Raw genomic sequence first — 1136 nt, 5'->3', positions numbered from 1 at the left:
GCACGCGGCGACGTCGGCGGACGGGCGGCGGCGAAACGGACGACGGATCCGGGCCGCGGCACGCCCGGGAAGCGAGACGCACCGGGGCGCGGCCCCGGGGAGCAGCAGACGGGGAGGAGCGGACCGAGGCGGGCGGACAGACGGACGGACGGACGGAGAGGGGCACCGACGGGGTGCAGCCACCTGAGGCCGAAGCCACGGAACCGGCGGCAGAGGCGGGGTGGCCGCGCGCCACCGCGAGGGCGACGGCTCAAAACGGCCGGGGCGGGGGGGAGCGAGCCGGCCGCCAGGGCGCACCGCGGGATCTCACCGCCAGAGGCCTCCCAGCACAGGGGCGGTCCCGCGGCACACCCGGGACGGAGGACTGGCGGCACCACCCCCTTCTCCCCTCACGGGGCTCGCGCCCACCACCGCCTACACACACCCACGGCCGCAGCCGGCCGGGGAGAACGCTCTCCCGCCGCGCACCGGCGGCCCCCCACGGCCCTCACGCGCGCAACCCTGCTTGCCTGTGCAACCAGGGCTCCCCGCCCCCCCTTCCGCAGGGACCCGAGGGCACTGCTCCGCCCGGGGACGCCACCGGCCGACGGACGCCGGGGGACGACACCCACGTGAGGCGAGGCCGGCTCGGTCCCGGGCAAGGAGAGGGAGCGCGGGCGGCGGCGCGCGCGGGACGAGGAGGGAAGACCGGCAGCGGCGGGGAGGGGCCGGCGAGCACGCACGGCAGAGGCCGCGGGGCAGGGGCGCGGGTGCCGCCCGGGGAACCGGAAAACACCGGGGACGCGGCCGGGCCACCGGGAAAACCAGCGCGGGATCCCACCGCCACCCACACACGGGGGCGGTCCCGCGACGCCCGGGACGCCGGCCAGCCCCCGCCACCCGCGGAGCGGGCCCCACGACCCGGCCCCGCCGCCAGGGCCGGCGCGCCGTCCCCCGCCCATCTTCCTCCGTCCATCCACCCATCCGTCCTCGACGGATCCGCCTCCCATCTAGTCTGACCCCGAGGCTCGACATCCCGGGGACACGCTCTCGAGCGAGGCGGCCCAGACCGTGACCGCACGCCGCCACCGGCTGCGGCTCGGAGGCGAGGGCGGGCGCGATAGACAGGCTCCTCCTCGCCACGGCTGCGGGGACTG

This window comes from Moschus berezovskii, chromosome 14 (assembly GCF_049115385.1).
Source record: "Moschus berezovskii isolate FMDL1 chromosome 14, NW_MosBer_1.0, whole genome shotgun sequence".
Taxonomy (NCBI): domain Eukaryota; kingdom Metazoa; phylum Chordata; class Mammalia; order Artiodactyla; family Moschidae; genus Moschus; species Moschus berezovskii.
This window is presented reverse-complemented; position numbering follows the sequence as displayed.